The 15,280-nt window shown below is 57.4% G+C and overlaps 1 protein-coding gene across 4 annotated transcripts in view; it reads right to left on the reverse strand.

The window, feature by feature from the left end:
- Window positions 1–14,531, reverse strand: part of ARVCF (ARVCF delta catenin family member) — a 42,007-nt gene extending 27,476 nt beyond the window's left edge. For 2 of the 4 annotated variants that reach the window (XM_055119364.1, XM_055119362.1), the window contains exons 1-3: window positions 14,344–14,531; window positions 10,009–10,063; window positions 1,442–1,596 (exon numbers count right to left, since the gene is read on the reverse strand). The gene's annotated coding sequence lies outside the window, so the exon portion shown is untranslated. The remainder of the gene's footprint in view (window positions 1–1,441; window positions 1,597–10,008; window positions 10,064–14,343) is intronic. The other 2 variants (XM_055119363.1, XM_004607482.2) reach the window with 2 other exon arrangements.
- Window positions 14,532–15,280: the final 749 nt, after the last annotated feature.

The following is a 15,280-nucleotide window of genomic DNA, read 5'->3' on the forward strand; positions in this document are numbered from 1 at the left end:
CTCTCGGCCCGCTGGCCCTGCCCCGTGCCCTCTGTCTGACCCAGCAAAGCAAAGCCCGGGGCCAGGGGCCCAGGCCCCAGATGGGAGACACAGAAGAGACCCAGCCCTTCGGGAACAGCCTGACACAGCAGTGCCCCCTGAGTCAGCGAGCACCCCCGCACCCCACGCGGCCAGCATTCCCCTCCAGCGTGCGAGTTAGCTGCTGATGCTGTCGACCCTCTTGAGTGCCAGTACATACACACGGGGCTCGTCAGCACCCCGGGGTCAATCCCCACATTGTCCGGGGAGGGCTGGGGCCCACAGGAAAGGGGGCAGCTCCTGAGTCAGACCAGCTGGGGCTCACCATCCAAGGAGATGAGGCCTGGGGCTCCCAGGGGCTCCCAGGAAGTAGTACTCTGGGCATGGGTCACTCACCTCCACCTCGGGACCCGAACAGGGATTATGCCATTTGACCCCAACTGCCCAGCACCCACAGCCAGGGAAGGCGGGGAAGCAAACAACTACAGAGGTGAGGAGAAACCCCCGCTGTCTGGGTCACAGGGTCCGGCCCTCGCAGCCTCAGTCCTGGCCGTCAGCATCACAGTCCCGGCCCGCTTTCAGGGGCCCTTGGCAGGGACCCTCATGCATGGCCTCTGGCCAGCTCTGGCTCCCCTCCCCCCCCCAGCCCCTAGGAACACAGCTGGAGCCAGACTTGCTGTTCCCAGCAACCCCCGCCCCCCCACCCCACCCCAGCCCCTGCCTGGGAGCCAGCTGGCTGCTCCCAAAGCTGGGGAGTGCCCATGGCAACTGGTCCAGACACAGCCACCCTCCAGTCCCTGCAGTCCCGCCTTTTATATGCAAATGAAGCAGCAGGGCCAGGCTGGGCTCTCACCCACCCCCAGCCACAGTGCCCTGTCTGGGTCCTGTCTGCCTACCCCCACCCACACAGAGGCCCGGAGAGGAGGCTGGGAGCCCTCCCCACCACACCACAGGCATGAGACCAGTTTGGAGATCTCCTCAAACTTGACTGCAGGCGCACCCACTCACCCCACAACACACACAGTCCTGCACACCGCCCGGGCACACACAATCTCCCCACGCCAATGTCCTACACCTTGGCTGGGGCTCTGTCTGCCATCATCACCCCTCCCTTTATGCCCCTGGAAGTCCTGACAGGTCCAGCAGGGCAGGGAAAGGTAGGATGATGGCTTGTCCACCACCAACCTCTTAGACAGCCCTCAGCAGTGCCCTGGCCACTGCTGAGCAAAGCTGCTCCCACCATGGAGCTGGGCTTACTCCTGACCCCATCATCTACCTGCCCATGGTTCCCGCCTCTGTCCAGCACAACAATATCTGGTCAGGTGGGCACTGGGCCACAGAGCCGGGCAGAAGCGGTGGCATCTAGACCCCAGCCCACCCTGCTGCCCTCCCCGAAGCCTTCAAAGCATGAGACGGCACTGACCTGAGGAACCGGGACACTCTGCCAGGCGAAGGAGAGCGGCAGAGAATGATGAGGGTCTCCAGGCTTCAATGTGGCCGAGGTACTGAGGAGCAGACAAGGTTCTGCAGCAAATCAGCACGCGGAGATTCACCAGACAGAGCCGGACGAGGGCAGCCCTTGCAAGCCAGCAGGAAATGAGAGAAGAGTTGAGAAAAGACAGATGCCAGGAAATGTGGAAAATGGCCCTCAGGGGGTCACGGTTCCACATAACAGAATTACCCGGGGAGAAAGTGCAGACACAGGACCCAAGAAGCAATCAGAGCCCATCCTGACATAAGTCTCTGGAGGGTTGCCAAGATCTGGGCTTTCGCTTTTCTCTTTGGTTTGGGGGCTACACCTGACAGTGCTCAGGGCTTACTCCTGGCTATGGGTTCAGGGATCACTCCTGTCAGGGTTCGAGGACCATAGGGGATGCTGGGGATCGAACTCGGGTCAACCACAGGCAAGGCAAACGTTTTTTGACTTTTTTGTTTTGTTTTATTCTGGGACCACACCTAGCAGGGCTCAGAGAACCATATAGGGTGCTGGGGATCAAACCCAGGTCAACCACATGCAAGGCAAATGCCCTACCCGCTGTTCTATGGTTCTGACCCTGCCCTATGCATACTTTTAAGCTTCTAATAATTTTCTTCATCAGCTCCTCCTTGGTGAAGCTAAAACAAATATTGAAAAGGAAAAGGAATAATTTTAGCTACCTTAATTTCATGGGCTAGGAGCAATAGCACAACAGGTAGGGCATTTGCCTTGCATGCAGTTGACCCGGGTTCGATTCCTCCATCTCTCTTGGAGAGCCCGGCAAGCTACCAAGAGTATCCCACCCGCACGGCAGAGCCTGGCAAGTTATGCATGGCATATTTGATATGCCAAAAACAGTAACAAGTCTCACAATGGAGACGTTACTGATGCCTGCTTAAGCAAATCCATGAACGAGACAATAGTGTGACAGTGCTACAGTGCTACCTTAATTTCATAAACTACTTAAAATATAAACAAGTTGTTTATATTTGAAAATGCAAAACTAAAACCCAATCACTTGTGCTTAGTGTATATATTTTTGTATACTATTTGAAAATGAAAAGATTCTACAATATTATAAATATGGCAGGAGAGACAGTACAGGAGGTAAGGCATGTGACTTGCATGTATCTTACCCTGGTTCAAATCCCTGCACCTCATATGGTCCCCTGAGCACCACCCGGGTTGCTTGTGAGTACAAAGCCTGGCAGTCTGTGAAGCTGAGAGAGGGGGCTGGGTAGGTGGGGCTGGAGGTGTCACATGGACCAGAATTGGGTTTTATCTTGAAGGTGACAGGGAACCTCTGTGGGGGGATTGCCAGCAGTCAGACCAGACACATACTTGTGTAAAGAGTGGACAAGAGAATCAGACCCACCTGGTAAGAAGCAAGGGCTTGTCTACACTGCAGCCCCTTCCCTGCCCAAGGCTTCTAGCTTTAGACTTGGGGTCTAGCCTGAGGCCCACCTTCAGAGATAGCTCTGAGGGGTCACTGCTTATCAGCAACAGAGAGGGGGAGCCCCCGAGTGAGCAGAGCAGACAGGCGGGGTTAGGGCAGAGACAGTCACCAGAAACAGAGGAACTCACCAGTCTGTGTATTGGGCCCAGAGTCCCCAGCCAGCCAGGGGCAGGGTAGAAACAGCCTCCCTCCATGCACCCTGCTGTGGGGCACCCCCCACCCTCATCTGAATACCACCCAACTGGTCTTCATTAAAGATAAATCAATGCTTGGGGCTAGAGAAAAATTACAGTGAGCAGGGTGCCTGCTTTGTGCAGGGCATTCCATAGTTCCCCCAAGCACTGCTAGGAATAATTCCTGAGTGCAGAGCCAGAAGTAAGCCATGATAATCACTGGGTGTGGCCTCAAAACAAAATAATACTCCAAACAAACAAATTTGGGGCCCCAAACAATAGTACTAATGTTTGGGCACTTGCCTTGTACACAACTGACCTGGGTTGATGTCTGGCAACCCTATGGTACCCCAAGCACCACCAGAGGTAATTTCTGAGTACAGAGCCAGGAGTAAGCTCTGAACACTGCCAGGTGTCATCCCCAAACCAAACACCAAACATAAAAAGAACCAATGCCCCAGGTTGGGACTGCTTTTTCAAATATAAAAACTGAGTGACTGTCTCTTGTCGTAAAAACTTCCTGCAGTCAGGCAAATGCCAGGGAATCTGCAATAAGGTGTCTGGGGTGGGCCAGGGACAGGGTCCAGCTCTCCTTGTCTCCCTGTCACACTCCCCAGCCTCAGGCTGGAAGGCACATGAGAGCAGAAGGTCATTGTTCTGGGGCCTTGGCTGGGACAAAGGGGCCTTTGGGGTCCTGGCCTTTGTCCTGCCTCTAGATGGCTCCCATGCCCCTAGACAGCAGGTGCTTACAGGTGAGGCTGCCAGTCTGACCATGGGGCAGGCTCTGTGGGGACACTGTCCCAGGATACTTGGGAAAAAGTCTCCTGGGCTCCAGCTCCTTCCGGAAGGATCAGAGGTGGCGGGCGGCACACTTAGAGTGCACTGCTCCAGGCTGCAGTCTGGGTGCTTGCTCCGAGGGCACTGCTGACCATGTCAGCAAGCCCTAAGCCATGCACCCATCACGGGCCTTTGTAGCGACAGAGTCGGTGCTGCAGCACCTTGCGGTTTGGGCCTGCTGTGTGTGGAGAAGCTCTCAGCTTCCCTCCTATGTGCAGAGACCACCCATGGGTACTGTCACCACCAGGGCACCCCCAAGGGCATCAGCTGGAGCTAAGAAGGGACTGGGGGGCTCCAGCACCCACTGTGTGTCTCATTCACAGAGCAGGGGGATGTCCACCTGGCCCCAATCAGCTGATCACCTCAGACACTTGCTGGGGGCATCTAGCACCCTGGTGCCAGTGAGGGATAAGAGGAGGCCCATCCCCAGAAGTGGGACCCCCTACACAATCGGCCCTCCCAGTGTGGGGCTGCCTCTGGGGCAGGGCCCCAATGTGAACTGTTTTGTTTTCTGGTGGGGAAAGGATTGGGGATATGCCTGGCAATGCTCAGGGACTATATTCCTGGCATAGTGCTCAGGCATCACTCCTATTAGTGCTCAGGTCGCCTGCATGAGTCGAACCATGGGCTCAGCCAGTCAAGTTATCTCTCAGGCCCCAAGGTGGGTTTACAGGCAGGGCCAAGTGGTCTCATGGGACAGGGGCTGCCATGGCACTTTGCTCAGTCTGATAATCCCCACGAAGCTCTGCTCCAGAGTGCATGCCTGTATGCACACATACATGTGCACACACATGCACATACACATACATATATACCCACACCCTGGCATATACATACATATGTACTGATACACACACGCAAACATATGCACACACATGCACATACCTACACATCTGCACATACATATACACACAGAAATACACATACACGCAAGTAGACACACACACACACACATACACACACACACATGTATGCCCACACGACCCACACCTCACAGTTGAGCCGACCCCAGGCCTTTCTGCTGTTTGAATTGTGATCAGTTCTGGGAATAACTGTAGAGGTCTTGCCTGTAAGAGCTTCCTGCAGCTCAAGCGTCCATGCCAGGACTGTCTTCCCAGCTCTAAGCAGGGGGGCCCAGGCCCCAAACAAGCTGGAAGCTTCAGGAGTGGTACCCAGGAGTGTGGTATTGGGGGATGGGAGGCGGGGAGCCCCTACTGACGCTGGAGAAGCGACCCACTGTCTCTCAATACCCACCACGGGGTTTGGGAGTAGCCCCTGAGCACTGCCACGTGTGACCCTTAAACCCAAACCAAACAGACACAAGCCCCCCCCAGGAAGCCCCTCCTGAAAGTCTTGCTGCCCGGCATGAGCCCGAGCTCTTCCCTTTTCCATATTTCCTAAAAACTATTTTGACAGCTGACTTGCAATTTGAGGTGGGGAAAGGTGGTCTTGGGTTTGTTCTCCTGGCCTCTTCCCTGCTCTGACATCCTTGTGAACCCACTAGGGAGCTGGTCCTGCCTGCCAGGCCCAGCAGGCACCTGTGCAGACAGCAGACCTGGTCTAGTCCTGGGCATGAGGGAAGGGAGGTAAAGGCTGCTACTACTGGAAGGGGTGCCTGGGCTGGAGCCAACTCCTTTCCCTGGGACAACTCATACTCTTCTATAGCTCAGGCCTTGGTTTCCTCATCCATACAATGGGTGCAACACCTCCCACCAAGCACTGTGGCCCCTATCCAAGGAGGTCTGGATAGGCCATGGGTGGGGGGTATCTTCCCACCAGGCTCCATCCTCTGGGACACAAAATAAGGGCCTGAGGGATGCCCGGGCTGGCAGCCATCTCTGCAGTCTCATTATCCTGCAAAATGCAAACAGCAGCAAGTAACTTCAGAGGCATGAAGGGCTCATTAGAATTTCAGGGAGAGTGAAAATATTTTGAAAAGAAAAAGTTTAACTAAAGGCACATTTGAAATACCAAACCCATCCAACTCATCCATCGCAAATGTCAGCCTGGCAAGCTGCCCCTGGGGGAGGGGCACACTTGTCTTGGGAAGGGACATGGCAGTCCTTCCCGAGTCGGCGTCCCTGCCACACGGGACACCCTTGGCTGTGCTGAGGATTATGCCGGGACAGCAGATGCTTGGGGGGCCTAGAGGGAGGGGGCCCCTCGAAGTCTGATGGTAGAGGACAGTCTCAGGGACAGTGTGGAGCTGACCAGCTGGCGTGACAGTGAGAGGCTCCCAGGAGAAGCCTCAGGAATGGGCCCAGGAGGTGGAGGGGGTGGCGTGGAAAACCATGAAAGATGGCCGTGAGGCCTGGAGCAGAGATGCCTTGTGACCCGCGTGTGGGAAGAAGGCATTCACTGCTAGGTTGGGCAAGGGAACCCTCACCCGCTAGCCCTGCTGCCCCAGCCCTGCCCCACAAGCCCCCCTGAGCAGGGAGAGCAGAGTGGACACAGTCCTCAAAGCTGGCTGCAGGGGCAGACCCAGGACACCTCTGTGCCAACCGTGCCCCCTGGTAGCCTTGAGGATGACAGGAGCCGGATCTGGACCCAGTCCTGGTCAGAGAGACCATTCTCTTCTCCTGTCCCTCCTGAAAGGGTTTAGGCTCTCCGGGGAACCTTCCGTGGAAGAGCCAGTCTGATAGCAGAGGCCCCGCCCCAGCTGCAGGGTAGCCAGTGCCCCGCCCCCCTCCAGGCCACAAGGTAGATACACCAGGATTGACAGAACCCCCATCTGAGGTCACAGCTCACCCCTACCATGAGCCACAGAGCATGCAGATCTCCACAAAGACATCAGACCATCGCCCCCACTTCCTCAGAGTGGCCACAGGGTATAGGGGTGTCCTCTCTTGGCAGTAGTGAATGGCACTTGAGGGCCTGATGCTTTAAAAGAGGTCTGTGTCCCTTTGGGAGCTTCTAAGGGGGATCCGCAGGGGTAGTGCCCTGGTCTTAGTAGATAAGGGTGGTAAAAGAGGCCACCAGAGCCCCAAGACTGTAAGGGATAAGAGGCCCCACACCCACACACCCATGCACCCACACGGGGCTCCAGGATCCATCTGCAGCACAGACGAGTGAGCATGACACCTGAGTGTGTGGGCTGAGTGGGGGCGACCCCAGCAGAGCTGCCGCAGCACAAGCCCCTGTTATGTAACATTTCCAGCTCCCAGTGACAGAAAGTATCAGCTGGGAAATGGCTCACACTCAACCATAAAAGACAAAGCTAAATCCTCGCCTCATGTATATGTCAAAATAAATCTGAGATGGATGAAATGCTGAGTGTAAAACACGAAAGCAGAAATACCCACAGGAAAGGGAAGATGCCTATTTATCTGGCGACATGCAGGGGAGGACATGGAGCACAGCACACAGAATGACGGGCTAACAGAAACAGGGAAACAGTCAACAGATTTCATCATGAAATATACACAAAATTCTGAAGAGAAGAAACTCGCTAAGGCTGGAGAGATGGCTCAAACACACTCGGCAGGGCTGGTGTGATAAGACAGTGAGTAGGATGTTAGCCTTGCATGTGGCCGGCTCAGGTTCTATCCCGGGCATCTCACATGGTTCCCCCCCCAATCCCCAGCATCACCAGGAGTAATTTCTGAGCATTGCCAGGTGTGGCCACAAACCAAAACAAAAAACCAATAGAAGCTGAGAAGGGGTAAAGGATGGCCTAGGGGTAGAGTATTTGCCTTCCATATGAATCCAGCATCATACACACACAAAAGGGGGAGGGGCAGAGAAAAACTTGCAGCATGCAGAGTCAAGAAAATAAACCTATTTTGGGGCTGGGGCAACAGCACAGTGGGTAGGGCGTTTGCCTTGTACGTGGCCGACCCAATCCCAGCATCCCATCTGGTCCCCCAAGCACTGCCAGGAGTAATTCCTGAGTGCAGAGCCAGGAGTAACCCCTGTGCATCGCCAGGTGTGATGCAAAAAAGAAAAGAAGCCTTTTTTGTTTGTGCTCAGGACTTACTCCTGTTCCTGTGCTGTGCTCAGGGATCACACCTGGTGGGGTTCATGAGACCATATGGGATGCCAGAGATCAAATCTGGGTCAGCTACATGCAAAGCAAGCACTCTACTGGTTGTACTTTTGTTCTAGCCTTCAAGAAGTTATTTTTATTTATTTGCTTTTTGGGTCACACCCAGCAATGCACAGGGGTTATTCCTGGCACATGCACTCAGGAATTACTCCTGGCGGTGCTCAGGGGACCATATGATATGCTGGGAATCAAACCTGGGTTGGCCATGTGCAAGGTAAACGCCCTACCCGCTGTGCTATCACTCCAGTCCAAGAAGTTGTATTTTAATATTGATGATGATTGATGATGATGATGATGATAATGATTTAAGATAGAAGCTGAGAATCACAGCAAAAGCCCAAGAACGTGGGTGGAGTCAGGGATGTGGCTGGGGAAGAGCACCTGGTCTCCATCCCTCAGAGGAAACCAAACAAATAAAACCACATGGGTGGGGCTGGCAGGACAGAAGCACAGTGTCCTGGCAAAGGACGGGGCCTTCTCAGTAGTGGGCAGGGCTGACAGGTCTATGGGAAGGGGTACCCTGGTACAGCTGGCATCAGCACCACACCCACCCTGCCTCTGTGGCCCCTGATCCCACTGCTGCTCCTCAGCCCTGCGGTGCCCTCATTTCTCTGCTGCCATCATCTCAGTGAGCAGGCAATAGGTGAAGATGGGACACACCTGGGCGTGCCTTTGTCCTAACCGTGTCCTGAGGCCATCCCCAATGCCCTCTCAGTGGGCACATCTGCAGTCTGGCAGGAGCCCTAAGCCAGGGCCCAGATTCTCCTTCCCAGTCAGTCAGACAGGGCCCAAACCAGAGCAGAGAGGGAACAAAGGCCATCGTCCACCCCTGCAGTGCCCCCGGCAGACGTGAATACTCAGTTATCATACATCGGAGGACAAATAGGAGACAGAGGAAGGCAGGGAGTCAAGGGGACCGGGCGATGGAGGGCACAATGTAGGGGACGGGGTCCACAGGCCCTACTGGCAGTGTCATCTGGTGTCTGGCTGGCCTGCCAGGCCTTCAGGGGTCGGCAGCTCTCAAGCCATCCCCCATCTGGGGGCCTGAGTGCTCTGAGCATCTTCATCCAAGCCTGAGGGTTCCACATGACTCAACCCTTACAGGAACTTTGCCCTGCATATGGACAAACGGACTTTTAGCGGACTTTTCCTACCGGACTGACCGGCGGCTTCCAGAAAGCAAGTCCTGGGCTGGGAGCTGAACCCTGGCACCTCCCCTGTTCTATGCGCCCTCATCCCCTGCACAGTATGCTAGAGCACCAGAGCAAGGCACTGACTGGCCAGTGCAGCCCCCCAAGCCCCCCAGGACACCACACCCTGTGGGGCAAGGACAGTCAGCCGGGCAGGAGTCAGAGGTCCATCCTGGAGGACAGGAGTGACCAGGGACATCTTATAAGCACTTGAAATGTCCAAATTCAGCCAGTGTAGCAAGATCTGACAAGACTGTGGGGCCAACAGGGCATAACTAACCCTCCATTGGGAGGTTCGGGGAACATGAAGACCACTCGCACCTGTTCCTGCAATGTGTCCTGAGCACCATGTCTCAGTCCCACCAGCCCTGTGATTATCAAGAGGGATGCAGCAACACATAACACCCAAGGCCTGGGGCCAGCACCCAACAGTGCATCCCTGGCTGGCAGCTCCCAGGGAGGCTGGGGAGATGCCCATTTATAGGGCATGGGGGTGGAGATGCCCATTTATAGGGGAAGCCTGAGCAATAGCACAGTGGGTAGGGTGTTTGCCCTGCATGTATCCAACCTAGGTTTGATCCCATATGGCCCCCTGAGCACCGCCAGGAGTGACTGCTGAGTGCAGGGTCAGGAGGAACTTACCCCTGAGCACCACTGGGTGTGGCACCAAAAAATCCAAAAGAAGCCCCAAGTGAAGGTAGGTGAAGAACTGCTCCTACAAACTCGGTGGTTGGCAGCCACCACAGGCTCCTCCCTCAGGCCAGATGCCACCCGCAGCAGCTACCCACCCTAAACCCACGTCAGGCACTCACCTGGCTCGGGGGGAGATCAACATGTCCTGACACCCACCCTTGCCAGCTCCAGCTCCTGCAGGGAAATGGGAGAGCACCAGGTGAAGCCAAGGGCCACTGTGTCAGCACGAAGCCGGGTTTGTGCTCAGAAGACCCTGTAACCTGCCAAGCTCCTGCATGTGTGTGCCCTTTTCCCCCATTTACGGGGGCTGTCACACCCACAGCAGTGTGTCAGATGCTGTCCACTCTCCTTGAGACGGAGGACAGATGGTTCAAGGGCCAGGGGTCAGCAGTCCAGCACAGGCCTTGTATGCTGCGATGTCCTCTCCAGAGGGAAAAGGGCAGGGCTGCTCCAAGTTGAAGACTGGCGACACCTTTCCCCTTCCGGAAAGCAGGTGCACCTTGTCTCACGTGGCAGGCAGCCGTCCTCACCCATCAGGGCCACAGCTGCTGCTTCCTGGGGGGCCCTGCCAGCCCCCAACTACCCACCACTCCAAACTGAAGACTGCCCACTGGCCTCTCCTGAGGCTTCCTGTGGCTACCTTGGCCCCCGGGCCCCTTCTAGGCAGGGAGTCCAGCCGCTCAAGCCATTTAAGCCCTGGGACCAGAGCTGGGGCACACGCCAGCAGTCCCTGTGGTCAGAGAACCACACGGTATTCTGTCTGGGCAGACATGTTCCCTCTGTGTTGACACCTGGGATACTGCCGGGAGTGTCATAAAAGTGGACAGTTGTGTGTGTTGGGAGGGTGGCAGCTGTGGAGGGTCAGGGCAGTGGCTGCGAGGTCATCTCCAGAGGGACCGGCACTGTCTCTCCTCAGGTTTCAGGTACTTTCCAGGCTGATCCCAGCCTGGTCCCACCTCCACCTGTGGACATGGCCACCAGGGGCCCAAGGGTAGTTCACGTGCCCCATGGCAGCCCCATCATCCTTGAGAGAGGCTTCAAGCCAGGGTGAGGTTGGGGAAACAGCAGCAGGGAGGGTAGAGACAGGGTGCATGTACACGCTCGTGTGTGTATGTGTGTGTGTGTGTAGGAGACGCAAACAGGCATGGTTGGTTGGTGTGTGTGTGTGAGAGTGTGTGTGTAAACCAGCACAAATGCAGGAGAGGCAAACAGGCATGGTTGATTGGTGTGTGTGTGTGTGTGTGTGTGTGTATGTGTGGTGTGTATGAACTATTAGGAGTGCCCAGGAGGCAGTTGGCAGGCAGGCGTGGGGTGTGTGTGTGTGTGTGTGTGTGTGTGTGTGTGTGTGTGTGTAAACCATTAGGAGTGCAGGAGAGGCAAACAGGCATGGTTGATTGGTGTGTGTGTGTGTGTGTGTGTGTGTGTGTGTGTGTGTGTGAGAACCATCAGGAATGCCCAGGAGGCAGGCGTGATTGGTGGTCCCTGCGTACTGTTATCACCCTCCTGGCCCACAGCAGAGGAGATGCTGTGAGATGCTTTGCCTACCCAAGGCCTGAGAGGTTTTTGGTTGTTTTTTTTTTTTTTAAGAAGTCAGCTTTTGCACAAAATGTGACATTTCTGGGACAACTTTGGCTTAACAGCTGTGTGGACCCTGTCCTCTGGGAGGAGCCGCAGGCCTTTCTTATCAGTCCTGATAGCCAAAGCGTTCCCACGGCTGCTCCTGCGAGGCCTTGGGAAGCACAAACTGAGCCCAGCACCCCTTTTAGGGTCATGTTCTCACAGGGCACACCTCTCATGGCCCCACACTGTGCAGACCAGAGAACTGTGCTCAGGAGATGGGCCCCCACACTCCTGTACAGACCAGGAGTGGAGGCAGCGTGGCCGGACCGAGGGCAGGCCCAGAGGCTGGTCCAGGGGTCAGCTGGTCCTGGGGCTATACCTTAACCAAACCTCTCTCTGCTACAGCAGGGAGGCGGGTGTGGGGGAGCGGGCTCTCATTGTCCCTGCCTGAACCCACACGCAAGCACCCGACATCCAGCCTTTGGTCTCCCTCTATCTGCCCAAGGGTGGTGAGGGCACCGGGGCCCCTGGAGACTTGCCTACTTCCCTCCCATACACCAGGGAGAGGCAGCCTGGAGGGAGGAGCTCGGCCTCCCCACTGGGGCTGGGTAAGCCAGCCAGGGTCCTGCGGCAGCAGTGAAGCACAGGGAGGTTCTCTGGCCCCCTGGTGGCCACACTCCGCCTGGTTTGTCACTACTTCCCTTGCTGGCCCCTTGGGAGCAGGAAGGGAAGATTGGGGACCTGGAAATGGGCTCATCTTTCTGATCTGTCAAATGGGCCAGTCAGAAGAGGACACAGGGATTGGAGTGTTAGTACAATGGGTAGGGCGCTTGCCTTGCACATGGGTGACCTGGGTTCCATCCTGGGCATACCACACAGTTCCTTGAGCCCACCAGGTGTGATCCCTAAGCACCACTGGGTATGACCCAAAAAGAAAACGAAGAAGAAAAAAGAAAAGGACAGGGATTCCCCCTCCCCCGGTGATCCTCTAATTCTGGGGCCCACACGGAGCAGTTTAATGGAAGCGGGCGGAGAGAGAACAGATGTCCTCTCCACTCAGGCTGCCGCTGGAAAAGTTCCCAGCAACCCTGTGCTCCCACAAGTATCCCACAGCACCTGCCCCCTGTCCACGTGACCCAGTTCTGCCCCTCCCTCAGTCTGCTGGGCCAGACTAGGGCTGGCTGAAGCTGGTATCCTGGCGTTTTTGGCCTCTCGGGGCCAAGACCCTGCCATTCACACCCTGAAGCCTGTCTCTTAGTGGAAGGGGGAGGGAGCGCACCCCAGAACATCTTGTGTGTGCAGCACATACAGACACAAATATGCAGCCCTGCCTTTGTGGAGCCCCGGAGATACAGGGGGCCCCCCACCTCTGGGGCCAGCACCAAGCAACCCAGGTGAGGTGGGGGGGCTCTACTTGGACTCAGGCTTTGCCCATTTGTCAGGAGGAGCGATGGTTGAGGATATCTAGCCAAGTTCATGTCAGTAGCTCAGGCAGAAAGAGGGAGGCAGGGGCAGGCTTGGCTGCATTCCAAGGACCTTCCCAGGCCAGGACAAATATCCCCAAGCCTAGTACTCTGAGCTCAGCCCCCTGCCCACCAATCTAGGGGGCTATAGGCAGGGGCTGAAGGGGGGGGGTGGATTCCCTGCTGCAGCAGGTAGGGACAAGGCACAGGTTTCAGGATCACAGCTCTACATGCCACAGCCTGACCCCAGGCTTGGAACACCTGCCACTGGCCACCGGCCTGGGTGGCACTGTCCCAGGTGTGCAGCTAGATTGAGCACAGGACAGGCAGAACAGACAAGAGGCGAGCACAGCCTGGTACAGCCTGGAGTCTACATTGCAGGTGGCAGAGTCAGAAGGGTGGGGGGGTCTCCCTGGTGCATCATCAGGGGGGCTCAGTCCCCCACCCTCACAGGCACTAAGTCCCCCACCCCCTGAATCCCTAGGGCTCAGAGATCCTGAGCAGCTATGTGTGCTGCACGGCGAGTGGGTGACATGAGAAAGGGGTGTGAGTGAGGGTTCACTGCCTGGGATTTCCTGAAGCCAGCTTTTCTTTTCCTTCCTAAACACGCCTGAGTCCACGAAGAAGGGGACCCTGCACACCCCAGCTCCATTCCCACTGTGATACATTACGCTTAGGTCAAAACGATGCAATGCCATAAGGAGACAACATTCAATTATTCAAGTATTTAAATGGGAGGTCCGGGGTTCTCAGGCTAGCGGCCCACGGGCGACACCTCAGCAAACCCCGGGCGGAGGACCACGCCGAGCAGGGAGGTGGCGCCTCCGCCCAGAGTCTAATGTTCCAAAGCTCGGGGGGCGGGGCGGGGGACCCAGGTTCGGTCACAGGGCAGCGGGACTCCCTCGTCCTCCAGGTGGCGGGAGTGGCCGGGGACCATCCCCTTGGTCGGGCAGTGATCCCAGAGGATGCCGGCGGCGCGCCGCCCCAGGAAAGTTCCCGGGCCCCGCCGTCCCTCCGGCCGTGGTAAAGTTTCGGCGGCGGCTCGGCCCCATCTGCGAGGCGGCGGGCATCGAGCTCGGAGAACGCGGCTGCGGAGAGTCCGCCCGCGATGGGCTGCGGCGCACCAAGCCGGCTGCAGCAGCCCGCTGGGGCAGGGCCGGGAGGCCGCGCACAAAGGGACGCGCCCCCGGCCTCCGGGGTCTCGCGTACCGCAGCAGCGCCCGCGAGGTAAGGGTGGGGCGGGGCGGGGCTCCGACCCCAGCGCGGACCCGAACCCCTGCCCGAACCTCGACACGCTGGCTCAGGACCCAGTTTAGGAAACCTTGCGGATCGTAGCCGGGATTCCGGCCAGAGCCTGCATCCAGCCACGCCCAATCCCAGCAGGGACCCCCGGCCTCTGACCCTGGACCCCGCCCCCCGGTCGGTGCTTACCTGGAGCGCGGCGTGGGCGGCTCCGCAGCGCGGCCCCCGCCCCCAGACGGGCGTCTCCAGGTCGCCCGGCGCGCGCGGGTGGCTGTCCACTGGGCGTCAGCTCGGGCCGGTGCGGGGCCGGACCCCTCCCGGGCCCAGCGTGCAGCCCCCAGGCCAGCCCTCCCCTCCCTTCACGCGGCCCGTGCGCAAAGCGGGCTTGGCCGGTGACGGTACCCTCCGCCCCGCCCCATCGGACCGCGAATTTTCCCATTGGTCAGACCACCCGGCGCGTCTCGGCAACCGGCGCCTATTGGATGAGAGTAGGGAGACGGCGGGTTGCCGTTGGTTTCTAGAAATGTCCATCCACATCAGAGACCCGCCCCCTTGTGGAGTGGCGGAGGCCCAGGCACCTGCCGGGATCGCTGCGGCGGCAGCTGGACCGCCGCCCCCCAGTTTCTCCCGGGCGCCTCCGAAGACGATTCCGGACCTTCCGGCCTGGAGCGGAGGTTGGCAGGCCGGGCGCTTCTTCCCCAGACCTTGTCCGCTTTTCCTCCGTCATTATCCCGGTCCCCAGGACTCCTCCAGCGCCAGCCCTTGGTCCGGCGGTGCTTCCCGCGCCCTCCCGTAGACATCAAATTGCATTCCTCATACTACCCGCGAGGGAGAGTTGTGCTGCCATCCCATTTTCCAATTGGGAAAAGGAAGCTGGAAAATGCTCTCATTTGATTCAGTTACAAGAGAACGCAGCCCGTCAGATTTCTGAGGCTGGCGACACGCCCATCGCCCCAGGGGTTCTCCAGCAGAAAGGGGGGTGGGGGGCTTGGCTTAGCGAGACCAGGATGGGGGCTGCAGGGTTTCCAAGGGCAGAAAGGAACCTTTTGATGATCGGGGGATTTCTTCACCAACCAGGCCTGAACCTACAGACACACTTTAAGTTCAGCCCAACCTGCGGGACCCA

The sequence above is a fragment of the Sorex araneus genome, chromosome 11 (genome assembly GCF_027595985.1).
Source record: "Sorex araneus isolate mSorAra2 chromosome 11, mSorAra2.pri, whole genome shotgun sequence".
In the NCBI taxonomy this organism is placed as follows: domain Eukaryota; kingdom Metazoa; phylum Chordata; class Mammalia; order Eulipotyphla; family Soricidae; genus Sorex; species Sorex araneus.